The following is a 26504-nucleotide window of genomic DNA, read 5'->3' as shown; positions in this document are numbered from 1 at the left end:
GTAGAAGTCCCCTCTGAATCGGTCCCTCCCCTACACCAGTTTAATAAGCTAACGCTGCTCCACCTTTTTCTCTCTTTCCTTTTCCGCAGGGTCTTTCTGCCCGCCGGGGTTCCTCCCCTCCTGGATTCTCCTGAAGCGGAATCTCCAGACTGCTCCTCCCCCCTCCTGCGGGCTTTGGGACCTGGCTCCTCCTCCGGGCTCACTGTTCTTCCGCGCGCCTCCTCATTTGAACTTGGCGCGCGCGCCCAACCTCTGACCTTCCTTTTGACAGTTATGCTACTCCCCTCACTGCCCTCCTCCTCTTCCGGGAGAACGGCTTGCTCTGATCCCTCCTCTTTCTCTGTCGCCGGAGCTGCTCCCTCTGACACACTGGAACCTCCCCCCCCTTCGCTGCGCTCTGGTGGGGAGGCTGGCCCTGATTCCCAGCTGCTGCTTTGGGGTCCCCTGCTGGCCCCCCGCTCCTGACACTTTCCCCCTGGGGCTCCCCTTGCCCTTACCACAGGCGCCCCCTTCTGGGAATCCTCTGATTCGCTGGAGAGACTCATGGAATCCCTTGCGTCATTGCTATCCTCTTCCGCGCTGTCCTGGGATTCCTCTCCATCGCTCTCCATTTCCTGCCTTCCCTGTGCCTCTATCCCTGTACCCCTGACAGATAATACAAGAAATATAATTAATATTTTAGAAAAATTACAAGTGAAAATTAATACTAAGGCAGTTTTGATATTTGTGGACGCGGAGAAAGCTTTTGACAATATTTCTTGGAGTTTTATGAAGAAGAACCTACAGGGGATGGGGGTTGGTCAAGGCTTTGGAAATGGTATAAGTGCAATATATTCTGAACAAAAGGCCAAACTAATTGTTAACAATGTGGTGACGGAAGAATTTAAGATAGAGAAAGGGACACGACAAGGTTGCCCAATTTCCCCATTGCTTTTTATATCGGTCCTGGAGGTCCTCTTAAATATGATTAGAAGGGACCAATTGGTTAAAGGTATACAGGTCGGACCTAAACAGTACAAATTGAAAGCATTTGCAGATGACTTAGTATTGACATTACAGGAGCCAGAATCTAGTACTAAAAGAGTATTGGAACTGATTCAAGAATTTGGTCAGGTCGCAGGATTTAAGCTGAATAAGTCAAAAACTAAGGTCTTAGAGAAAAATTTAACACCGATTGAGAGAGAGAGGTTTCAGAATGAGACAGGTTTAACATTGGTTAAGAAAGTGAAATACCTGGGGGTTAATATGACAGCTAAGAATGTGAATTTATTTAAAGGTAACTATAAAAAATGCTGGACGGATGTGAAAAAAGATTTAGAAATATGGTCAAATTTGAAGCTTTCATTGCTAGGCCGTATTGCTGCGATAAAAATGAATGTATTGCCAAGAATGTTGTTTTTGTTTCAAACACTGCAAATTTTGGATAAAATGGACTGTTTCAAGAAGTGGCAGAGAGATATTTCTAGATTTGTCTGGCAGGGCAAGAAGCCCAGAATAAAATTTAAAATACTAACGGATGCAAAAGAAAGAGGTGGATTTGCCCTGCCAGACCTTAAACTTTACTATGAATCAGGCGCATTCTGCTGGCTGAGAGAATGGCTGCTTCTTGAAAATACAGACATTTTGGATTTAGAAGGTTTCAACAATGTATTTGGGTGGCATGCATATTTGTGGTATGATAAGGTCAAAGCACATAAAGCATTTAAAAACCATATTGTCAGGAAAGCATTGTTTAATGTCTGGACAAGATATAAGGACCTAATTGAAAATAAAACCCCAAGGTGGTTGTCACCGATGGAAGCGAAGGCTCAGAAAAAGCTCAATATGGAGGCCAAATGGCCGAAATATTGGGAAATTCTGGAACAAGAGGGAGATAAATCGAAATTGCAGAGCTTTGAAAAACTAAAAAACAAAGTGTGAGATTGGCTTCATTATTATCAAATAATGGAGGCATACAATTTGGACAAGAAAATTGGCTTCCAGGTGGAAAAATCAAAATTGGAAACAGAACTGTTAGATCCCAAAACTAAGACTCTGTCAAAGATGTATAACTTGCTGTTGAAATGGAATACTCAAGATGAAACGGTGAAATCTGCTATGATTAAATGGGCACAAGATGTTGGACATAACATTATGATGGCTGACTGGGAACGGTTATGGACCACAGGTATGAAGTTCACAGCATGTAATGCCTTAAGAGAGAATATTATGAAAATGATATACAGGTGGTACATGACCCCAGTCAAGCTTGCAAAAATCTATCATTTGCCCGATAATAAATGTTGGAAATGTAAAGAAACTGAAGGTACATTCTTTCACCTTTGGTGGACGTGCCCAAGGATTAAGGCTTTCTGGGAGATGATCTATAATGAAATGAAAAAGGTATTTAAATATACCTTTCTGAAGAAACCAGAGGCCTTTCTCCTGGGCATGGTTGGCCAATTGGTGCCAAAGAAGGATAGAACTTTCTTTATGTATGCTACAACAGCAGCAAGAATACTTATTGCAAAGTATTGGAAGACACAAGATCTACCCACCCTGGAAGAATGGCAGATGAAGGTGATGGACTATATGGAACTGGCGGAAATGACTGGCAGAATCCGAGACCAGGGAGAAGAGTCGGTGGAAGAAGATTGGAAGAAATTTAAAGACTATTTACAGAAATACTGCAAAATTAATGAATGTTAGAATGATTTCGGAATGAAGTTAAGTGGTTTTAGCAGCAATGTTACAAAGGAGTATGTAAAAATGGATTGTTAACAGGTGAGAATCTAAAGTTATAATATATTAAGATAAAGGAATAAGATAAAAGCAAAGAGGGAAAGGATTTGCTGAATTAACTAACTGAACTAACTGATACAAAAAAAGGGAGGTGTGAGGAGGTCAGGGAAACAAGTAAATGAAAGACAAGACATGGAAAGATTGATTTGTATTTAACTGTTTTTATTTATTTTGTATTTTGTACTTTCTTTTTTCTTTTTTCTCTTTTTCTTATTTTTGTAACTTTTTCTGAAACTTTAATAAATATCATTTTTTTTTAAAAAAAGGAAAGCTTCAGGCTTTTTGGGACAAGTATATTTAATTTTTTTTTAAGTTCGTTGTAAATCAGTTTCCAAAAGCCTTTTACTTTCCTGCATGTCCACCACATATGATAGAACTCACCATCCCCCTCTCCACATTTCCAGCATTTCTTAATCTTCAGTTTGTAAATCTTAGCCAATTTCACTGGTGTGAGGTACCACCTATAAATCATCTTCCAGAGGTTCTCCCTTAGTGCCGTACACGCCGTGAATTTCATATTTACATTCCACAATTCTTGCCACTTTATAAAATCAATGTTGTAACCAATATCTATGGCCCATTTTATCATGGCCTCCTTCACCTCTTCGTCTTTTGTATACCAATCCAGTAAGAGGTCATACATCCTAGATAATATTTTGTTTTTACCTTCTATGACTTCCACATTAAATTTAGATTTTTTATCTTCAAATCCCAGTTTCTTTTTATCATCTTTTAACAGATCATTCACTTGATGGTATTGCAGCCACCCCGTGAATACATTCTTTACCTCCTCATAGGGCTTGAGTTTTATGCCCTGATCAGTTTTATTGATAAGTTCTTCATAGGTGGCTTTTTTCCCTTCCATGTTAGTTTTTTTGACAGTTAAGACATCTATTGGTGAGATCCACCATGGAGTTCTCTTTTCCAGCAGGTTCTTATTTCTTTCCCATACTTGAAATAATGGTCCTCTAATTATATGATTTAGAAAGCCTCTATGAACTTTCACCTTTTCGTACCACAGGTACGAGTGCCACTTATCAAACCTGTTTGATAGTACCTGTTATCAAAGTCCTCTAAATCCAAGATATCAGTATTCTCTAGCTTTATCCAGTCTTTCACCCACGTTAAACAAGCCGCTTCATAATATAAACTCAAATCTGGTAAAGAAAAGCCCCCTCTTTCTTTTTTATCTACCAATATTTTCATTTTTATTCGTGATCTTTTCCCCTGCCAAATGAATCTCGCTAAGATCCTTTGCCAATATTTACACTGTTTTTATCCTTTCATTACTGGTATAGTTTGAAACAAAAATAACATTCTGGGCAGGACATTCATTTTAATAACCGAAATCCTCCCTAAGAAGGAAAGTTTCAATCTCTCCCAGATTTCTAAATCTTTCTTGACACCCTTCCAAGTAGCCTCGTAATTATCTTTGTATAAGTTTATATTTTTTGCTGTGATCCACACTCCTAAATATTTTACCTTCTTAACAACCGTAATTCCCGTCCTTTGTTCTAGCTCTACTATATCTTCCTTGGTTATATTTTTTGTTATCATTTTGGTCTTATTCCTGTTAAGCTTGAGACCTGCCACTTTTCCGAATTCATCTAGTTTCTGTAAGGTTTCTTGTAGACTGTTCTTAGGATCTTCCAATGTTAATATCAGGTCATCTGCAAATGCTTTTATTTTGAATTCCTTACTTCCTACCTTAATTCCTTTAACCTCCGGTGTTTCCCTTAACCTTTTATTAAACACTTCCAACACTGTTATAAATAACAAAGGGGATAAGGGACAGCCTTGCCTAGTCCCTTTGGCAATATCAAAGGCCTCCAATATATTGTTGTTTATTATAAGTTTATAAGGCCAGCATTTAAGACCGCGCATCCTTTCCCCTCAGATGAGAAAGCCGGGATGAGTCATGCTAGCAGCCTGTGGCCTTGATGGGCTTTGTCGCAGCCCAGCCCAGCTGCTATAGTCCACCTCTGAACCGAGGAAGCGCAACTGGAGAGACAGAGCCCAGCACTTTTCTCACGGGACAGAAGCGCACGACTTCCCCCTCCCACTTGCCGCCCACCCCAGTCTTTCTTCGACAGCTCAGTTTAGTGTGTCAAGAGGCTCATCCCAGGTGGGAATTCGGGTGGCACTGCTTGCAGAAGGAGAAGCAGCTGGTGCTGGCAGAAGCTCCCATTGTTCTTCTCAGGTAGGACCTCCGGGATCCAGATGAACGTTTTACTAAAAAGTATGGCTTGACTACTGATTTCCCATTTAAAGGATGGGAAAAGACCTAAGTTTGTAGGACAGGTGAAAAAAACCATGAATTACATTTAAAGTTCTGCGAGATGCAAAGGAAAGCTTGTGTTTAAAACTTGTATTTTGCAGCTTGGTGCTTGGTGCGGTTAACGGAATGGGGGATATTGAGAAAGAAGAGACTTGGAATTAGAAGGTTAGGATTTAAGGTAAGGTTACCAGATTTTTTTTCAAAAGAGAAAAAAATGTTTTTTTTAAAAAATCTTTTTTTAAAAAAAATAAGAAGTAATATCTTCTCTTTTTTGTCTCCTCTGTCTTCTTGCCTTCCGCTGCCTTCCTCTCCTCTTGCCTTCCTCTGCACCCCAGCCTGATCTCTTGGAGTGCTATCTGCCATGGAGTAGGCTTGGGTCGGGCCTGGGCTCGGCCCCGTGCCCTTGCCCTCCTGGTGCTCTCCTACCTCTCTTCCTCAGCGACACTAGCATGGCAAGGTCGGGCCTGTCAGCATCGCCCTTGAGCCAGTGCCACGGACTGGACTCATCCACTTCAGCCCCGACTGGGCTAGGCGAGCTGGGTAGCACTTCCAGAGACCACCTTCTGCACAGGAACAGGTCAAAGTGCTGTGGACTCAAAGCTTAGAGTTGTGAGCACCGGATTCACTCCAACAAGAAGACAGTCGTCGCACAGCAGAGTATAGCAGAGTATAGCACAGCATAAACGACTTGGAGAGCATCTCTGTAGAATATCTTCTTTATTCTATCTACAACTATAATACACAACTATATACAGAGCTAAATGAGGTCTAAACGAAAATGCTGAACTGCACTGAGTGTCTGCAGCTGCTCTTAGCATACACACGATCTCTCTCTAACACTCAGTCTCTCTCTCTCCGACACTTTAATGTGAGGCTGGAGCGGAATAAGTAGTGAGCAGAAAACTGCCCCTCCTCTCTGGAGAATCAGCAGAGAACATCAGCAGATTCTTGGATATGGGAGGGGTGAAATCTCCTCAGGGCCGCCCCTCTTTTTTCACCTTCCTCTTTCTTTCTCTCTCTTCCTTCTCCTTTCCTCCTCCCTGGGTTGGCTCCGGGGTTTTTACTGGCCCTGGAGCGCCACTGGGCAGTCGGCCAAGTGGCTGGGTGCTCTCACTCCCGCCTCGATTTGGGTCCTGGGGGTGTGTGTCAGTGGTTCCCCCAGTTGACGCACCGGGCATCCCTGGTTCCCCCTCGGCAGTGACAGTGGTAGCGGCAGTCTCAGCAGCCCAGAGCCAGCCTGGTAGTGCAGTTGGCTCTGGCTGGCTTCAGGAGCTGCTCATTACCATGGCACCCACCATTTTGCCTCGCTGGAAGTCCCCATATGATGTGTATTGTGCCGTTGAACCAATCACGCAACATTCCTTCCCTACTAATAAATCTACAACACTTAAAATATAAATCTGGGGACCTTATAGAAAATCCGGAGACTTTCAGGGGACAGATTTTGTTGGGGACAGATTCGTAAATCCGGGGACTGTCCCCGGGAGACAGGGACATCTGGTAATCATTCCGTAATAGGGCTTCTCCTGCCTTTGCCAGTATGTCAGCCTTCTCAGCCTCCTTAAAGCACTTCAGAAGCACTTGTACGTCTGGCCATATGGGATTGTGAGTGGAGAAGATGGTGCAGTCTGGATGAGTCCCTCTGTCTTGCTCTTTGGTCATTGTGACCGAGCACCATTTTGGGCCGATCAGGATCTATGGGGAAGGGGATCCACCCAGAAGTTGTGGACGGAACGGGAAGAGAAGCCTGGTCAAGAGACTGGCTCATGTCAGAAGGAGGCCTGACTGCATCCTTGGCGAAGCCCAGGGCAGGGCAGGAAGGCAGCATTGCCCAGCGGGAAGGCATTCGGAGGCAAATCATCAGCAAGGAGCAGAAAATCCCCTCCCCTTCCCTCAAGAAGACTGAAGAATCTCTAGTCGGCCTTCAGATGAGTTCAGCATCCCAGATCTCTGGGGTGTTCCTGTCCATTACAAAGCTGACTCGAGGCTCCGTCAACTGAGCCCCTACACTCCTTGCGTACATGAAAGGGCCACAGAAAGGATGGGAGGCAGCCTTTTCCTGGAGCCTTGGGCTGCTCCTGCTACCGTCTTACCTGCAGCAGTTCACTCGCTGGCTGCTGACCCTTTTCCTCCATCACCTGGATGATCCTCTCAAGAGAGGAGAGTTTCCTGCAGAGTCTGGCCAGCTGCTCATCCCTTCTCCCTGCAATCTCCTTCTCCACCTCTTCCACATGATTCAGCAGACACTTTTCTTCTTCTTCTTCCAGGAACTGGCGCAGTTGTCTCAACTTCTCCACAGTCTTCAGCCTCTCCGGTTCTGAGGAGGTCGGAGTGAGGAAGATGGTCAGCCTTCAAAACATCAGCAAGAGAATTAGGATTTGAATTGAACTGCTTCCACCCTCTCAGCTCACAAGTCCTCAGGCTTCTCCTTGACTGCTTTTCACATAATAAACAACAATGGGAAATAAACTCCATTTAGCTGCATTCAAAGGTGAACTTACCTAATTCACAATTCTTGGAAAAATATGGAGACCAAAACAGCAATCTTTTGAAATTCAAACCTCATTCACAGGTAATATTCACAAGAAATGTATTTATGAGGGTAAAGCACGTATCAAAATATTTATACGAGAAGGTAGACACCCCAGCATTTGATTCAGAATAATAAATATAACAAACTGATATGGAAAAAGGAGAAATGGGGAGAAGTTGAAATGGGCAGATTTCCCCATCCCTCCTCAGTCCTGACTTGCTTCTTGAAGTGCTTGTTCCCTCACTAGTGACAATAGTGACACTTACAAGGAGGTCTTTGCTTTCCTTGTCCAGGTCTGCTTGATAGGCCAGAATTTCCCCTCTCTCTTTCCTCCGAATCTCCAGGCGGCGACAGATCTCTCCCTGACAAGAAAAGGGAAAACTCAGCTTTGATTGAGACACAAAGAGAGGAGATGAATATTATACTGGCTTCTTGGGTCCAGTGGCCTTGCTATAATAGCAAAATAATTTACTGGAGGAAATAAAAGTACAGAGGTTTTCAACCCTTTTGGGTCCATGGCTCCCTGGACCAACTCCCTTCTTTCTGCGGCACCCCTGTGGGGCTCAGGAGACCAGTTAGGTCCCCCCTTGCTTGCCGAGCTTGCCTCCCCTCACCCTTTCTCGAACAACCTCCCTTGCGGAGTGCTCTCTCAGCCTCCTCTCCTCTCCCCTCTCCTTAGGAGTCCTCCTCTTGGTCTCTGAGCTGCCTGTCCATTCCCAACAGCAAGGGCCCCTCGCCAGTTGGCTTGCTTACTCTGAGGCCGCCTCAGCTCCTGGCAGCCCACACCCTCTGGCCAGCCCCAGAGGCACCATTCTCTGGAGGAGAACAGCTGGGCAAGCCTTGGGGAGGCAGAGATGGCATCCGAGGAGGGAGGGAAGGAAAGAATGACAGAGGCCAGTGTCTCCCGCGGCACCCCTGACCATCATTGAAGGCACCCCAGCTGCCACAGCACACTGCTTGAAAACCACTGCAGAACTGGGATGGGAAAGTTTTCTAGTCCAACTAACCGTTCTGGGGAAGAGTAAAGGCAACCATGCTTGCTCCTTTGTCTTCTCCGAGGAGACTTCCAGCCTGACTTCTCATCTTGAGGCCCCAGGGAGAAGTGGGAAGAGGAGGAGGAGGAGGAGGAGGAGGAAGCATCCCCAGAATAAGTGTGCTCCCCACCAGTAGGTGCTTCCACCCCCCCCACTCCTAAATCTGCTTCTAACAGATACTTGGGGGGGGCATCCTGCACCATCTGGTCAATTCCTGGTGTTAGGAGAATTAGAAGGTCTAAGATATAAACCCCCTTCTTGGATGACTGCCTTGCCGTGGCGAACGGGCTTGAATAACTCAGAGAAGCTATGAACTATGCCGAGCAGGGCACCCAAGATGGACAGGTCATAGTGGAAAGTTTTGCCCAAACGTGATCCACCTGGAGGAGGAACCGGCAAGCCACTCCAGTATCCCTGCCAAGAAAACTCCATGGACAAAGACAACAGGCATATAAAAGTTATGACGCTGGAAGATGAGCCCCTCAGGTCGGAAGGCGTCCAACATGCTACTGCGGAAGAGTGGAGGACAAGTACAAGTAGATTCAGAGCTGATGAAGTGGCTGGGCCAAAGCCGAAAGGTCGCTCAGTTGCGGATATGCCTGGAAGCGAAAGGAAAGTCCAATGCTGTAAAGAAAAATATTGCATAGGAACCTGGAATGTAAGAACCACGAACCTTGGTAAGTTGGATGTGGTCAAAAAGGAGATGGCAAGAATAAATATTGACATCCTGGGTATCAGTGAACTAAAATGGACGGGAATGGGCAAATTCAGTTTGGATGACCATCATATCTACTACTGTGGGCAAGAATCCCGTAAAAGAAATGGAGTGGCCCTCATAGTCAAGAAAAGAGTGGCGAGAGCTGTACTAGGATGCAATCTCAAAAATGATAGAATGATCTCGATACGAATCCAAGGCAGACCTTTTAACATCACAGTAATCCAAGTTTATGCACCAACTACTGGTGCTGAAGAAACTGAAATTGACCAATTCTATGAAGACTTACAACACCTTATAGAAGTGACACCAAAGAAGGATGTTCTTCTCTTTATAGGGGATTGGAATGATAAAGTAGGGAATCAAGAGATAAAAGGAACAACTGGCAAGTTTGGCCTTGGAGATCAAAACGAAGCAGGACAAAGGCTAATAGAATTCTGTCAAGAGAACAAGCTGGTCATCACAAACACGCTTTTCCAACAACACAAGAGACGACTCTACACATGGACATCACCAGATGGGCAGCATCGAAATCAGATTGATTATATTCTCTGCAGCCAAAGATGGAGAAGCTCTATACAGTCAGCAAAAACAAGACCTGGAGCTGACTGTGGCTCAGATCATCAGCTTCTTATAGCAAATTTCAAGCTTAAACTGAAGAAAGTAGGTACATGGGACAAGCAGAAATGACTGGCAGAATCCGAGACCAGGGAAAAGAGACGGCGGAAGAAGATTGGAAGAAATTTAAGAATTATCTTAAGAAATATTGTAAAATTCATGAATCTTAGAATGATGTGGTTTTTAAAATCAAATGGAGTACAGCTGTAAAGATTAAGTGAAAGGAAAGTAAGGATGATAATTAGACAAAATTAAGGGTGAGGATTTGCTGAACTAAATTTTTGGAATGGGAATGCAGAAAGGGGAGGTATGAGGAGGTCGGTGAAATAAGTTTTAAGAAAATAAGGTTTTGAAACTATACTTGTTCTTTTTTTATTTTTGTTTGTGTTTGTGTGTATTGATATGTTTGTTATAATTTGTAAAATCCTAATAAATATTTATTAAAAAAAAGAAAGTAGGAAAAACCACTGGGCCGGTAAGATACACCCCAGGTAGTGTGGTTGCTGACCTTGAGCCAGACATCCTGGAGAGTTAAGTCAAATGGGCCTTAGAAAGCACTGCTAATAACAAGGCCAGTGGAAGTGATGGTATTCCAGCTGAACTATTTAAAATTTTAAAAGATGATGCTGTTAAGGTGCTACACTCAGTATGCCAGCAAGTTTGGAAAACTCAGCAGTGGCCAGAGGATTGGAGAAGATCGGTCTACATCCCAATCCCAAAGAAGGGCAGTGCCAAAGAATGCTCCAACTACCGCACAATTGCACTAATTTCACAGGCTAGCAAGGTTATGCTTAAAATTCTACAAGGCAGGCTCAAGCAGTATGTGGACCGAGAACTCCCAGAAGTTCAAGCTGGATTCAGAAGAGGCAGAGGAACCAGAGACCAAATTGCAAACATGCGCTGGATTAGGGAGAAAGCTAGAGAGTTTCAGAAAGACATCTACTTCTGCTTCATTGACTATGCAAAAGCCTTTGACTGTGTCGACCACAGCAAACTATGGCAAGTTCTTAAAGAAATAGGAGTGCCTGATCACCTCATCTGTCTCCTGAGAAATCTCTATGTGGAACAAGAAGCTACAGTTAGAACTGGATATGGAACAACTGATTGGTTCAAAATTGGGAAAGTAGTACGACAAGGCTGTATATTGTCTCCCAACTTATTTAACTTATATGCAGAATTCATCATGCGAAAGGCTCGGCTGGATGAATCCCAAGCCGGAATTAAGACTGCCGGAAGAAATATAAACAACCTCAAATATGCAGATGACACAACCTTGATGGCAGAAAGTGAGGAGGAATTAAAGAACCTTTTAATGAGGGTGAAAGAGGAGAGCGCAAAATATGGTCTGAAACTCAACATCAAAAAACCGAAGATCATGGCCACTGGGCCCATCACCTTCTGGCAAATAGAAGGGGAAGAAATGGAGGCAGTGAGAGATTTGACTTACTTGGGTTCCATGATCACTGCAGATGGTGACAGCAGCCACGAAATTAAAAGACGCCTGCTTCTTGGGAGAAAAGCAATGACAAACCTAGGCAGCATCTTAAAAAGTAGAGACATCACCTTGCCAACAAAGGTCAGTATAGTAAAAGCTATGGTTTTCCCAGTAGTGATGTATGTAAGTGAAAGCTGGACCATAAAGAAGGCTGATCGCCGAAGAATTGACGCTTTTGAATTATGGTGCTGGAGGAGACTCTTGAGAGTCCCATGGACTGCAAGAAGATAAAACCTATCCATGCTTAAGGAAATCAGCCCTGAGTGCTCACTGGAAGGACAGATCCTGAATCTGAGGCTCCTATACTTTAGCCACCTCATGAGAAGAGAAGACTCCCTGGAAAAGATGTTGGGGGCTCCTACTCCTTTTAACATTTTAAACTTTTTAACTTTTAACTTTTTAATCTTTTAACCTTTTTCTTATCAAAAGTTTGGCAACCTGGGGTTTTGTATCAGAGAACGTGTGATGTTGGCGCTGTAAATTAGATCTAACGAAGTCGGACAGCTTAACAGCGGCCACCCAGCCTATTTCAGGGACTCATAACTCTAAACAATTTAATTAATCTTCTGAACTTTTTCCGAACTGACTCTGACTCAGGTTTTGACTCGCCGTTTTAAATGAACTAAGGGAGGTGAAGCTGTGTTGCAGGAGTGTTCCGTTTGTGCTTGCCTCTGCCCTCCTGGCCTGTGGGTCGAACTGTGCTGTGTGCCTGCCCTGTCCTCCCAGCTGTGGGTCCAGCTGCCCTGCGTGCCAGCGGTGCTCCTGGACTGAGACAGACTGGTTGAGTACTCAGCATGGAGCCTGGGTCAAGATATATTACTCTGCAGAGGACTCAATTGAAAGGCACCTAGGGAAGCCAGAGAAGGAGGTTCCACCTTCAAGACGCCAGAGACTCTTAAGCCACAGGGCTGGCAGCTGGTTGTAGCAGAGGAGAGGTATCATCCTGTGGCCCTGAGAACACCAGCTGCGGGGAAACAAGAGGACTCCCGATGCCAAGAGGAACACCTTCTCTGCCACTACAAGTGCTAGCGCAACAGCAGGAGGAGGGCCCCCTGAGACCATCGGGCATGGCATTGTCATCGAACAGGCATTTACTGAGCCTGCCCCGCCTTCCTTTGCCCATCTTTTGATGTCGCCTGGTTGTTCAGGTTGGCAGATTCAGAGATCATTTGAGCAGACTTGAGCTGGCACGTGATGCTACAAGAACTTCATCTGCTACAAGAACTTTTTTTTCTTTCCTTTCCCCCCTCCCACCTTCCTTTGCCATTTGTTTTAGTTTTTATAGTTCATTTTTTCATGATAATATTTAAGCTCCTTGCTTACTGTTAGGTGTTTGATTGTTGTTCTTTTGCTATTTAAGTGTTTTTTTTCTTTCCTTAATGTATGTTATATGGTAGTTTTGTTTAGTGGTGGAATGTTTTGGGGTTTATTTTTTAATTTTTAATTCAATTAATTGGTTTGTTTGATATTATAATAGTAGGCTGACATAGAATATAATAGTTCCATACAATCAGAGAGGTAGCTGATGTTTAGTTGGTCTGTTCTACTCGACCAATTAGAGTTATCGAGTTGCTGATACTATAAGCAGAACAACTAGGCTGGGAAAGAATAACATCAATTGCCATCAATGGAGGCTAGTATTAGGCTTGGGATTGCTACCGTGGAGGGGCGAGGGAGGTATGGCAGTGGGGGCAGATGTTATAGGCGAAGGGGATTGAGATACGGATACGCTCATACCCCTTCCAATCTGCACCCCATCCCGAGGGACGAGGGTAGGGTGAGCAAGGATTACTCACCTCCGTCACTGGTGTTGTGCAATGCCAGGTCTATAGGCAACAAAACCACCACCCTGCAAGATTTCTTTACCTCGCAGGGGGTCGACCTGGCTTGTGTGATGGAGACCTGGGTGCACAAAGGGGAAACAGTTACCTTACGAGAGATGGCGCCCCCGGGTTTCTACGTCCTCCACCAGTCGCGGACTGTGGGCCAGGGGGGAGGGGTGGCATTACTAATCCGGGAAGATTGTTCTTTCAAGGCTCTACCATCGCCATCGATCCCTGGCATTGAATGTGTTGGCCTAGTGTGGGGCTCCGAGGAGAGCTTGGCTGTCTGGCTGGTGTACCGGCCACCTAGCACACCAGCAGCCACCCTGTCAGGCCTACTGGAGGCGGTGGCCGGCTGGGCCTTGGAGTTCCCTAATCTATTGGTATTGGGGGACTTCAACATCCATGCTGATGCCACTCCCATGCTGATGCCACAGGCTCTGGACCTGGTGTCTTCCATGGCGACACTAGGGCTCTCCCAGTTTGTTTCGGGCCCCACACATCAAGCATGCCACACACTGGATTTGATCTTTGGCGTAGGTATAGATGTGATCATGTCTCCTTCGATGAAGGTGCCATGGTCTGATCACTATGCTCTGAAAGCCAGGATTGACTTTCCACCCCCACCCTGCTTCGGTGGCGAGCCGATTTGGGCTCGCCCGCAGAGGCTGATGGACCCTGATAGATTCTGCCAAGCCTTGCGCGACCTTGCTCCCCCTGGCTCCGATCTGGTGGAATGCTCTGTCACAAGAGACTAGGGCCCTGCGGGACTTGACATCTTGACATCTTTCCGCAGGGCCTGCAAGACAGAGCTGTTCCACCAGGCCTTTGGTCAGGCACAGCCTGACTCCCTCCTTTGGCAATCTTCTCAGAATCTCTAGCCCAATGGTTGCCATCAATTTGACTTGAATTAATTTTATAATGAATGATTTTAGAACGTTGTACTATTTTATTATTGTTAGCCGCCCTGAGCCCGGCTCCGGCTGGGGAGGGTGGGATATAAATAAAAAAATATTATTATTATTATTATTATTATTATTATTATTATTGTTGTTGTTGTTGTTGTTGTTGTTGTTGTTGTCAGGGGTTCAGGAGGAGAGGCAAGGGCAAGGGAGGAAACAGAGAGCGAGGGGGAGGAGGCAGAAGAAAAGATGAGTGATGACGACGACCCGAGATCTCCGAGTCTTTCCAGTGAATCAGAAGATTCACAGAAAGGAGCACCAGTGGCCAGGGCAAGGGGGGAGCCTAGGGGGACACCCCAGGAAGATAGAGCCAGAGGGGACTCAGAGGGGAGCAGTTGGAAATCGGGACCAGCGTCACCGCCAGAGAGCAGGGAAGAGGAAGGGCGCCAGGGATCAAGCGCTGGCAGCTCACAACAGGAGGGAGGGCACGAGTCAGGAGTGGCCACACCTCCATCGGGGAGCGAAGAAACGGTCAGACGGAAAGTGGAAGGTTGGGCGCGCGCGCCAAGTTCAAATGCACAGGAAAGTGACGCAGTAGGCAGCCCGGAGAGGGAGCCAGGTCCTAAAGCCCGGCGCAAGGAGACAGGAGGGTCCGGGGGGTCGGCGTCAGAGGAATCCCGGAGGGAAGAGACCCCGGGGGGCAGAGGGACCCAGAGGAGAACAGTCAGGCGGAAAAGGTGGAGCAGGGCTAGGATATTAAGTTGGTGCACAAGGGGCGGAGACTCAGACGGAGCTTCGCCGATCTAACCATAAGACGTAGAGTTGCACGCAGCAGCTTGAGAATGGAAACTGTAACTCAATAAAGACTTTTACTTAATGATCGCTGGCTAGCGTGATCCTCTGTGAGCTAGGATCGGGGAGCAGCTCTGACAATTATTATTATTATTATGAAGCATGTTGAAATCTGCAGATGGCACAAAGTTCAGCGGCAGTAAATCAGAAAGAGGGGCAGTCCTTAAACAGCTGAAGAGAAGGGGATAAACCTCAACTGAACATCCAAGTATTAACATCCTGACGGTAAGGACCTTACCCAACCCTAGTCACATGTAAACACCATTTTAAAGTATGGCTTGATGAGCTAAAAGATGAAGAGGAGTACCCATTCAGAAGCACATCATATTGGAAACAATGCAGTTCAGTACTAACACTCCGATATGCACCAGCTTTATTCCCAGTTCGTGATCCAGCAAGAGACAAACATACAAGAGCTGATTTACATGTATTTTTCTTCTTTGCTGGATTGGGGCATAAGCACTGAGCCCTATCTTTGTTCTTACCTTTATTCAAACGGTTCAAGGCTTCTTCAATGGAAAGTCGGTCATCTTTTGTCTCTTCTGGTTTGTTTACTACCAGTAGCCAGCAAAGCTTGTTCTGGCACCTTAGAATTCTCGTGTCTCTTCATAACAGTTTGGGGAATTAAAAATTGGTTTGTTCTGGGAGCGCTGAAGCTGTGTTCTGGGTTGAAAACCCAGTGAGACCACTGGGCCATCGAGTTCTGTATGGTCTGCCATAGCCAGCAGCTGCTCTCCAGGATTTCAGAGAGCAGGTTTTCAGAGCTCTGTTTCCCATGAATGGATTGAAACTGCCCCTTTTTGCATAATGTGGCTCTCCCAGTGGGCCACCCATAGCCATTTCCTGTATAGCGTTATACATCCCATGTAGTCCTGCTTCTTCCAGCTCAATTCAGTTCATTCTGCAACTGTGCAAGTTAGGCCGCATCTGCTTTATACATTCAAAGCACCATCATGCCACTTGACATTCTAACAGTTGCATCTTTGTATTCAATCCCTTCAGCACGTTGGACAGCAGTCTCTCAAGGCTCAGCCACAGTTACCTTGTGCCCCATGCTTCCTAGGCACAGGTCTGTGCTTTAAAGGCACTGTGTCCGAGTGTTTTGTTGTCCCAGGGCTTTCTAATTTTGACTCATTTTCAGCATCCCTTTCCAGGGCAGCTTTATTTATTTCATGTCTTTAAGGAGTCCTCTGTGCGTGGCAAAGGCTTGTTGCTGGGACAATAGGAGGCTGCCTTATACTGAGTCCCACTATGGCTCTATCTAGCTCTGTCTTGTCCACAATGGATGGCAAAAACTCTCCAGGGTTTCAGACAGAGGACATTCTAGCTGGAGATACAACAGATTGAACCGGAGAGCTTCTGCATGTAAGCAGCTGCTTTACCACTAAGCTATGGCCCTTCTCCCATTGCTTCTGCCCTGAATGAACTGCAAGCCTGTCCTACAGTCCTCCCAAAACTCTCTTTTGTGGCTACACTCTGCAGGAGGTCATTGGTTGCAGAAGTTGAGCTGTCTGCACAAGTGACTGAATCAGTGAGAAGGCAGATCTGTAATGAAACGCTGACTTTCAGGCATCTCTTGAAGACCTTTTTTATGCCAACAGCTCTGTGCTATCATTTAAACATTTCTTGAGCACCCAGACATTTTAATTCTTTTGACTGATTTTAATGTCCACCGTCCACCCGCTTTTGTACATTGCTGTATTTTATGACATGCCCTAGCTTCTGAGAAGCCTTTCACTCAAACCAGTTAGACATGACATGAATTAGTCATTTTATCCACCCGGCATGTATGGAACAGACCCTGACAAATCAAATGACAACGCATAATTAATCCCCCAGCTGAACTGAACAAGGAGCAGCAGCTGGGGTAGAACATGCAAACAAGAAATTGTTAGTTCAAGGTACAGAAGCCCCAGAACACCCCAGCCACATGGAGTTAAGAATAGCAATTCCAGATTAAAGGGCTTGCATCTGAGACATTTGTTCCTTCCCTTTTTCCAAGACAGGTGATGTTCCTACGAATACATTGGAAATTTTGAAAGGACCGTGGGCATTTTTCCTCTGCAGCTGAAGATTCAAAGCTATCTGAAGAAGGAAAAATACCAAGTCTTGCTCAGCTGGAGATGTTTTATTTCCTTTGAAGATATAATCTGATGAGAATTTTAGGCTGCCGGGGGTGGGGCAAAATCTGAGGATGGGGAAAATGATATCACTGGCAGTCACATGGGAGGCTGCTGAAAATGCACATGGAGAAACAATGGGTCCTTGTACTGAGGGGACTGTTTGACCTGCAGGAGGAAGCCAGTTGTTGAAAGGGAACATGGATCTGAGAAGGAGCTTAGAGGGAGATTTCAACATCCAGCTGGAGCCATCAATGGCAATAATAAGTTTATTAAATTTGTGAGGTCCATGCCTTTACACAAAATACCATAAAACATTATTAAAAGATAAACAATAAAATTATAAAAGTAAGCTAAAATTCATGCCATGCTGTCCCAGCAAGGAAACTACCCAATAATCCCCACCATTCAGGGAAGAAGATACAGCAACAGGTTAGGAGAGCAATGGGAGGGACCTCACCGTTTCATCCAGGAACAATACCCTAGTTTTCAAAGCCTTCACCACAAAGACCGCTATCACGTGAGAAATCCGTGGATCAGCGTCCACCAGTAAAAACTTTACTTGGTCCTCAGAGTTGACTATTGATTTGGGAATAGTTTGTAACATCGCATCCCTGAAAGCCGAATAGATGGGACAATACAACATGTAATGTATGAGATCCTCTTTGGTTCTCATATAACAAGGACATATACGCTGCTCTGCTGGGATTTTTGCATATCTGCCTGACAGATAGGCCGTAGGAATGGTTTGAAAACGGGCCATAGTAAAGGCTCTCCGAAGAGTGGGATTGATGATATTCGCCAAATAATTGGCGCAGATTTTGACTGCTTTCAGTCGGGGAAACCAGTGGGAGGACCCTAGGATGGCAATTCATCACTAGTTCGGAGTTGGGGACTCTTTTTCAGACTTAAGGGCCATATTCTCCTCTGGGAAGCCTTCCAGGGGCCGTGTGCCTGTGGTGGGAGGGGCCACAGGTGAAAGTGGGTGGAGTGATGAATGTAAACTTTGCTTTCCTAAGGGAGGCTGGTTTCTACACACATTCAACTCTCCACTCTCTGTCCTTCATGACTCAAGGGTGCGAGGGGAGGGGTAGTACCTGGGGGGGGCACGTTGTGCTCCTTCTGGGGTAGTTTGTCCACCTTTGGTCACTACAGCTCTCACCTGTGGAGGAGGAGGAGGAGGAGCCTGTTTGGCTGGTTGTGCAAGAAGCAGACAACAGTGAGCCTAAGTTCCTTTGAAGCAGAACTCAATGCTCTGTCATTTTCACTCATGGATTGTGAATGGTTGATGCAACTGTTTAAGGACATCAGAGTGTCTGTAATATGCCGACATGCTGGCCAAGAGTGCCAAGAGAGGCTAAACATGGAGCCTGGCACGCTTCCCTTGCGCAGCTCTGCTGCCTGTCCGTGCCAGTCCAAAAGTCCTCCTGCTTCTTTGTCTTGCCGGTAGCAGAGTGAACACAGCGGCGAGAAGCAATTGCAAACAGTGTGGGTAATAAATTCAGAACAGACACAAAGGCGTTCCTTATCTTCTTCTTAGCCTTTAATCATGTAGAATAACAGCATAAATCAGCCTGGCGACAGCTCGCCCATTTTCTCCCTCTCGCATAGCGTCCCAGAGGTAAACTGACTAACTCAGAGTCAAACCACTCCCTTAAGTGTGTTTGTAACCACGCCTCAGGAAAGAGACGTCACACAGAACTCTTTAACCCTGTGAGTTCTGAAACCAATAACACCCCCTCTCGTCTTGAATCCTGAGGGAAACTGTGAACCCCTTATTTACAGACCTCTTTGAGTTCAACTCACCTCCCATTGCCTTTTGCCTCCCACTGGCATCTATCCCAGGCATTTGTTGAATCCCTTCCACACTCCCAGAATCACACTGTGCGAAACCAACCCACGCACTGGTGACCTGAAACCTCTCAGGTGGAACCCCCTTTGTGGTCCGAGTTGACCGCCGGAGCACAACCTCGGGTGCTCCTCCTGACCCACTGGGATCAGCAAGCGTGTCTCCCAGCTCAGAGGACTCCCCCTCTGACTTGCTGCGTCTTCGGGCCTCCTGCACTTGGCTAACAGGAGATGAAGGCTCGCTCTTGGGTTCCCTCTTAACCTGTGGAGAAACCCACCCCTGTGCTTGACCATCTTCAGCAACCTGGTCTTCAGCAACAGGCTCCGCCTCTGCCTCTCCTTCCTCCCTTTCAGAATCGGACAAGCATTCTGAGAGAAAATCAGAACCAACCCTAGGCCGTGACCAACCGCCCTGCTCAAAGAACTCAGCATGCTTGCTGACCAGCAGCTTGGTCTGATCACCCTCTGGGTATGCAAACTTCCACCCATTTGTTGCAGGATCATACCCACAGAAGATCATGTCCTGGTACCTAGGACCACCCTCCTTCCGTTGCGCTGTTGGTATTGGCACTGAAGCCCTGGAACCAAACGAACGGAAGAAATGCACCTGTGGCTTCCTCTTGTGCAACAGAAAATACGGTGTGTCACCTACATCGTGATTGTAGGACCTGTTAAAAACAAAGCTAGCAAATTTCCAAGCTTCACTCCAAAAGCTCTGAGGCAGCCCAGAGTCACACAGCAAAACCCTGACAACTTCAGCCAGTGTTTCACTCCTGTGCTCTGCCACGCCTCTCTCTTGAGGAGACTTTGCACCCGTCACCTGGTGACGAATTCCCTTTTCCTTGAAGAACTCCTTCAGAGCAGACCCAGTGAACTGTGACCCACGGTCGCTCCTGAACTCTTGCACTTTGGAGGAGAACCTTAGTTCCACCTCCGCAACCCAATCCTGGATCTGTTGCGTTGCATCCTCTTTCCGTTTCAGAGGATAAAACCAGCCAACCTGGCTGAAATCATCCTGTAGCGTAAGCCCAAACCTGGCCCCGCCCAGACTCTGCTTTTGCATGGGCCCAAAAAGGTCTGCGTGAACCAACTCAAAAGGTTTTGTGGTTACCCTCTTTACCCCGGGAAAACCGCACCTTTGAACCTTCCTGCATGCCCTGCACTCTAGGGATCCCTCACATGGTGTGATCTTACAACCTTTGGTGCAGCCGGGCAACCTTTTAACATCTTCCAAACAAGCATGAGACATTCTCTTGTGCCATATATGAACACATGAATCATGGCTGGGAACACTAGCACATTGCGCCTTTGCTTTTCCAGCATTCCCCCCACCCTCCAGAGGTGTTTCCAGAACAAAGAGATTGTTCTTGCTTTCCACGTTGACAAGCTGTCTCCCCCCTCTGGAAATGGAACAGGTATCATTTTCAAAACAAATTTTGTACCCCTGCTTCGCGAGAGCAGGTACTGATAACAGGCAACACTTCATCCCTGGTACAATGAAGCACTCCAGCTCTGCCTGCAAAACAGAAACATAGATATTTGCAACATTAGAAACTGTCTTTTTTGTCCCATCAGCTAACGTAACAGTAGTTCCAGTTGAAACAGCCCTGCAATTCCGCAGTTCCCCAGCAGGTGGCGTTCCAATTAGGTGATGACTGGCTCCCGAATCAACAACCCACTTCACAGCTGTGTCCCTCCTGGAATTGTTTTTCAAAGTTGCCATGGCAGCAACAAACGTCCCGCTGCCGCCCCTGTCCTTGGCAGCTTCCGAAACCGCAACTTCTTCCGTTGCTCTGAAGACTGGACTTATCTCAGAGTTCCCAGACAACTCTGCAGCCGTTATCTCCCTCTGCAGCAGATGGCTAGCCTTGAAGCCTTCAGCTCTGTCCTGTTTCCCAGGCTTCGACTCACGACGCAAACAACTCTTGGCAGCCTTTGGAAAAAGAGGCTTTTCTGAGCTTTTACTGCTCACCGCCCCCCCACTTTTCACAGGGCTCCCAGGACGCTTTCCTGCACCCCCAGTGATGGGTAAAGGGCCCCCAGCAGCTTGCCTCTCTCCAAGCTCCTCACGCAGACACGTTGCAGCACCTACGCAGCTTTTAGACTCTGCAAAACTGGCAGCAACAGCAGCAGTGGCAATAGTCCCTTCGCCCCCCTCAGGGGTCCCACAGCCTTTCCCAGCTGTGTGCCGGCTTCCACGAAGGTGGTAAGCGCCATCTTGCTTTTCCTGTTCTGATGCAGCCATCTCCCGGCCCTTGCTTCCACCCCCAGCTTTACACGCTTCCTGGAGAGCTAGCCAAGCGACCTCAGGCTTCCTTGCATCCAGAACAATAGGCCTCAGATCAGCAGCCACGTTCTCAGCCAAAAACGCCATCACACGCATCTCAGCTTCACGTTGGCTTGCAACCGCCCCAGCTGATGTAGACATCGGCTTGACCAATTCCCAGAGCTTGGCTCCGACTAGGGACAACTCTGCTAAATAACTCCACTCCAACCACGTTTGGCTGGTTAACTTCGCACATGGCAGCTTAAGCTCAAAGCCATGTTCCTGGGACTGAGCCATCTCCTTCTCCCCCGGGGTAAGCGTACTCACGAACGATAGCAGCTTCCTCCGGCCTCCGGCAGATCGGCTTCTCCTCCCAGCGAGCTCCTTCCAGCCTCAAAGAAACAGCAAAGCTCCGGCTGGCTCCAGCAACTTTCCAGCTGGCTTCCCCCACACGTGGGACGTTCCTGCAACAGCTTCAAAGCGTTGGCAAACACCCATAACCTATGCCGACATGCCGGCCAAGAGTGCCAAGAGAGGCTAAACATGGAGCCTGGCACGCTTCCCTTGCGCAGCTCTGCTCCCTGTCCATGCCAGTCCAAAAGTCCTCCTGCTTCTTTGTCTTGCCGGTAGCAGAGTGAACACAGCGGCGAGAAGCAATTGCAAACAGTGTGGGTAATAAATTCAGAACAGACACAAAGGCGTTCCTTATCTTCTTCTTAGCCTTTAATCATGTAGAATAACAGCATAAATCAGCCTGGCGACAGCTCGCCCATTTTCTCCCTCTCGCATAGCGTCCCAGAGGTAAACTGACTAACTCAGAGTCAAACCACTCCCTTAAGTGTGTTTGTAACCACGCCTCAGGAAAGAGACGTTACACAGAACTCTTTAACCCTGTGAGTTCTGAAACCAATAACATGTAAAATGTCCTGTACAAGTGTATCAAGACAATAGATCGTGTTTGGCTTTGCTGAACTCGGAGAGTTGCAAGCAAAGAACCAAGTACTTGCAGATTAAGCTACATCGTGCAAGAGAGTGTATTCAGAAAGGACTCATTCAGGTGTCCTACATGCCAGGAAATGAAATTCCTGCTGATCTGTTGTCTAAGGTTGTTAACAGAGAACAACTTAAGGTTTATGTACAAAGGTTGCAATTGGGTTGAACCACAGGTACTACAGGTTACACGGAAAGGGGGAGGATGTTAGGATATTTCCGTTCCACCTTAAAAGGGAGCAGGCTTTGTGAGTCACAGAGTCTGCGCATGTCCTGTTCACAGGATGTTTATGTTTGCTATTCCTTTCGATTTTGCAGTCGGTCGGAGACACTGACTCAGAACGATCATGTTTTTCTTTGTTTTGTTCAACGCTAAATAAAGTCTGTAAATATGCTCTTCTGCGGTGCAGCTTTCTGGCTGTGTTTCTGCTGATAAAGAGTGTGCACAAGCCCTGGAATGTGGCAGTCTATTTCTGAGGTTTCGTGTCACTAATTGCTGGATCTGCGTGACTACGGGAGATCGATGGACGTCCGGCAGCCGGCTTGGGGCCATGATGGACTATATCTCCCTGGCAGTATTCCCAACACTTCCAGTACAGGTCAGATGACACTCTGAGCTAACATCCGGTGCTCAGTACAGAGAATAGACTGCCCCTTTTCCCCAACAGTACAGTTCCAGACAACAACATCCTGTTTTGCATTCCAGCCACCTGCAGCTGGCTTTTGCATTGCTGCTTTTTTCCAACAGTGAATGCATCCTGCATGAAGAACTTTGTTAGTTTGTGCAACACAACAAGAATCAACATTAGACACAGCAACACCATTGTCATTAAAAGTTATACAGAACAAACCATCTATAAACTTTGCATGCATGCTGGTTGAAAGACTGGCTGATTCTTGAGAACACAGACATTTTGGACCTAGAAGGTTTTAATAACATTTTTGGGTGGCATGCATATTTATGGTACGACAAGGTTAAAGCTCACAAAGCTTTTAAAAATCATATTGTCAGGAAAGCATTACATAATGTCTGGATTAAATATAAAGATCTGTTGGAAAATAAAACCTCAAGGTGGTTGTCGCCAATGGAGGCAAAGGCTGTGAAAAAACTCAATATGGAGGCCAAATGGCCGAAATACTGGGAAATTTTGCAACAGGAAGGGGATAAACTGAAATTGCAGAGTTTTGAGAAATTAAAAGTTAAAGTGCGAGATTGGCTTCATTATTATCAAATAATGGAGGTTTACAAGTTGGACAGGAAAATTGGCTTCCAGGTGGAAAAATTAAAATTAGAAACAGAACTGTTAGAACCCAATACTAAGAACTTGTCAAGAATGTATAACTTGCTGTTGAAATGGAATACACAAGATGAAACAGTGAAATCAGCTATGATAAAGTGGGCACAAGATATTGGTTATAACATTATGTTTGCTGACTGGGAACAGTTGTGGACCACCGGTATGAAATTTACGGCATGTAATGCCTTAAAGGAAAATATTATGAAAATGATTTATAGGTGGTACATGACTCCAGTCAAGCTTGCAAAAATTTACCACTTGTCTGATAATAAATGTTGGAAATGTAAAGAAACTGAAGGTACTTTTTTTCACCTTTGGTGGACATGCCCAAAGATTAAGGCTTTCTGGGAAATGATATATAATGAAAAGAAAAAGGTATTTAAATATACCTTCCTTAAGAAACTAGAGGCCTTTCTCCTGGGCATTGTCGGCCAATTGGTGCCAAAGAAAGACAGAACATTCTTTATGTATGCTACAACAGCAGCAAGAATACTCATCGCAAAGTATTGGAAGACACAAGATCTACCCACCTTAGAAGAATGGCAGATGAAGGTGATAGACTATATGGGATTGGCAGAAATGACTGGCAGAATCCGAGACCAGGGAAAAGAGACGGTGGAAGAAGATTGGAAGAAATTTAAGAACTATCTTAAGAAACATTGTAAAATTAATGAGTGTTAAAATGATGCGGCTTTAGAAAGTAAGTGGATTACAGCTGTAAAGATTAAGTTAAAAGAAAAGAAAGGTTAACAATTAGATAAAATTAAGGGTGAGGATTTGCTGAACTAAATATTTGAAATTGGAATGCAGAAAGGGGAGGTATGAGGAGGTCGGTGAAGTAAGTTTTAAGAAAATAAGGATTTGAAATTATACTTGTTTTTTCTTGTTTGTGTTTGTTTGTATTGTTGTGTTTGATTATATAATTTGTGAAACTTTAATAAATATCTTTAATATATATATATATAAACTTTGCATGCAAAATGTCCTCTTTGCCTTTCCTGATGACACAGACGCTCCTCTTGAAGGAAATCTCAAAGCCACGCCCAGTCAGGAGTGGGACACTGAGCAAATTGTCTGCAGAATCTGGAACATAAAGTACATCTTTGATGGTTGTGTGCAGACTTGCCAGTCTCACATTCCCAACTCCTGCAATTCGCAACGTCTTTCCATCAGCCTGGTGGATCTCTCCATCTTGAGGCGTGAAGGAGATAAACAGGTGCCGATCCTTTGTCAGATGGCGGGTAGCTCCAGAGTCAACAATAAACTTTCCTTTGGCTTTTGGGGACGCAGTGCCAGCAAACATAACCTTGTTTTCCACTGGCTTGGGCTGGTGCTGCTTGCCCCCCCTGCTCCTGGCCAGCAAATTTGCCTTTGGCCTTCGGTGAAGCAGTGCCAGCTAACAAAGCCTTGTTTTTCCCTGGCGTGGGCTTTCCACCCCCCTTCTGCTTCGGGCCATCTGCAGGCATCTGTCTCTGTTTACTTCTGGCCTTCCGGCCTCTGCAAATATGACCTTGCCTCTCATGGGAATCAGAGCTCTCAGCTGCCGACTCCTTGGCTCCCCCTGGAGGCTGGAATGCTGCCTGGGATGACATCACAGTCAGCTCCCCCTGCAGCTTGCAACCGGTGCCCTCGGCATCCCTGAATTCACTCACATTCTGGGAAACAGCCAGGACCTCCGACGCAGTCAAACTCTGGGCTGGGATGACCGGCAGATGGGCTACGTTCAAAGCATTCCACAGCTGACGTGCTGTGGTGTTGCCAGCTAGCGTAGCAATTTCCTCCAGAGAGACAGACAAGACAATTACGTCTATGGCCCTTGAATCTTGGGCCTTCCATCTATCTGTCAGAGGAACTGGAGGGGCCTCACACACAGTATGCCACACTCCAAACTATCGCAGCAAGCTCTCACAGCAACTTGCCCAAGTCTCATAATTTTGGCCATTTACGTTTGGGGACTGAGTGCCATCATCTGAGGCTTGTAAAAACTCCATTCCAGGTTTTTACTTGAGCCGTGAGCCTTTATGCCTTCAAAAACTCCTTATCTCGGCAGCTCATTAATCACAAAGCCTCTGGTGTGGCTCCCAAGCCAATTAAGCCAGCCAGACATCAAAGTCACTCTGCCGCGGCAACAGAAAAGCCTTTGCTCTCGCTTTTCCCCCACATACCTCACAGCAGGCTTTTGCAGTCTTACTCTCCTGTAAGTGCCGTGAATCTGGGCCCGAAACCTGTTGTTGGGATACTGCCAGGAAGACAAAGGCCATCATGACTCCATGTCACCTCTGGACGATCCATCGATCTCCCGTAGATACAGTATCAGTCAATTAGCAACATGAGCCTCAGAAATAACATGCCACATTCCAAGGCTGGTGCACGCTCTTTCAGCAGAGTTCGCACAACGAAAGATGCACTCAGGAGAGCATTATTTACAGCTTTATTCAGCGTTGATCAGAACAAAGAAAAAACATGACTGCCTGCTTCGCTGTTCAGGCACAGAGAGAGAAAACAACAGCTATATAACAAAAGAGAAACAACCTGTGAACAGGAAATACGCAGGCTGTGACACAACAACCTGCTCCCCTTTTAAAGTGGAACGGAAATATCCTAACAAAAATATCATACATTAAAAACTTCCCTGAACAGGGCTGCCTTAAGATGTCTTCTGAATGTCAGGTAGTTGTTTGCTTTGACCTCTGATGGGAGGGCGTTCCACAGGGTGGGCGCCACTACCGAGAAGGCCCTCTGCCTGGTTCCCTGTAGCTTTGCTTCTCGCAGTGAGGGAACCGCCAGAAGGCCCTCGGCGCAGGACCTCAGCGTCCGGGCAGAACGATGGGGCTGGAGACGCTCCTTCAGGTATACTGGGCTGAGGCCGTTTTGGGCTTTAAAGGTCAACACCAGCACTTTGAATTGTGCTCGGAAACGTACTGGGAGCCAATGTAGGTCTTTCAAGACCG

At 46.1% G+C, this 26504-nt stretch overlaps 1 long non-coding RNA gene and 2 pseudogenes across 3 annotated transcripts in view; all 3 read right to left on the bottom strand.

The window, feature by feature from the left end:
* The window catches only part of LOC310697817 (inositol polyphosphate 5-phosphatase OCRL-like), a 73456-nt pseudogene extending 69810 nt beyond the window's left edge, over nucleotides 1-3646 (bottom strand). The window contains exon 1 of the transcript XR_014530129.1: nucleotides 3569-3646. The product of XR_014530129.1 is annotated as an inositol polyphosphate 5-phosphatase OCRL-like (transcript). The remainder of the gene's footprint in view (nucleotides 1-3568) is intronic.
* LOC310697839 (inositol polyphosphate 5-phosphatase OCRL-like) overlaps nucleotides 1-26504 on the bottom strand; it is a 728228-nt pseudogene that overhangs the window by 80230 nt on the left and 621494 nt on the right. The gene's annotated exons all lie outside the window — the stretch shown is intronic.
* Nucleotides 18870-26504, bottom strand: part of LOC310697717 — a 471107-nt gene continuing 463472 nt past the window's right edge. The window contains exon 3 of the long non-coding RNA XR_014521156.1: nucleotides 18870-19142. This is a non-coding gene — a long non-coding RNA (uncharacterized lncRNA). The remainder of the gene's footprint in view (nucleotides 19143-26504) is intronic.

Source organism: Podarcis liolepis (genome assembly GCF_965112155.1).
Source record: "Podarcis liolepis genome assembly, chromosome: W".
Taxonomy (NCBI): Eukaryota; Metazoa; Chordata; class Lepidosauria; order Squamata; family Lacertidae; genus Podarcis; species Podarcis liolepis.
Note: the sequence above shows the minus strand (reverse complement) of the source record. Positions and strands in the feature narration are given on the sequence as shown.